Raw genomic sequence first — 693 nt, 5'->3', positions numbered from 1 at the left:
CTTTAAGAATGTAATTGAGGTTAAGTGAGGTCAGAGTGGTGGGGCCCTAATCTCATAGGACTGGTGTCCTTATAAGGAGAGGAAAAGATACTAGAGACTTCTCTCCACACCTGCACACAGAGGAAAGGCCATGTGAGGTCATAGTGAGGAGGTGGCCATCTACAAGCCAGAATGAGAAGCCTCATCAAAACCAATCCTGACGGCATTTGGTCTTAGCTTTCCAGCCTCCAAAGCTGTGGGAAAATAAATACTTGTTTAAGCCCCGCGGTCTGTGGCATTTTGTTATGTTAGCCCTAGCAGACTAATACACTCTTTAATGAAAATGAACTCACTAATAAATAAAAGAATGAAAAACTGTATTCTTTTGTACTACACTTGATCTTAGCCAAAAGGCCGAGAATCGATGAAACTATTCTTTTGTATTCTAACAGTCAATGTCACAGAACTTTCCTTTTAGCAAGACAATAAAGATTTTTTTTCCACCAGCCTAGACAATGGTAGTTGAAGCACAAATATTTTATTGCAGCTTTAGAAGTTTATTATAAAATCTTATGAAAACTCATGTTACAAAATTTAACATAGCCATATGGTGTTAATATGCTGTGGATTATGTGCTTGTTGGGGATGAGTGTGTGGTGAGGAGAGAATGTTAAATAAAGTATGATAAACAATATCTCTCTTAAAAAAAATTTT

The 693-nt window shown here is 37.1% G+C and overlaps 1 pseudogene; it reads right to left on the bottom strand.

The window, feature by feature from the left end:
• Positions 1–266: 266 nt before the first annotated feature.
• LOC128775235 (U2 spliceosomal RNA) lies at positions 267–405 on the bottom strand (annotated as a pseudogene).
• Positions 406–693: the final 288 nt, after the last annotated feature.

The sequence above is a fragment of the Panthera pardus genome, unplaced genomic scaffold, assembly GCF_024362965.1.
Source record: "Panthera pardus isolate Hobbes unplaced genomic scaffold, ASM2436296v1 HiC_scaffold_6, whole genome shotgun sequence".
Lineage (NCBI taxonomy): Eukaryota > Metazoa > Chordata > Mammalia > Carnivora > Felidae > Panthera > Panthera pardus.
Note: the sequence above shows the minus strand (reverse complement) of the source record. Positions and strands in the feature narration are given on the sequence as shown.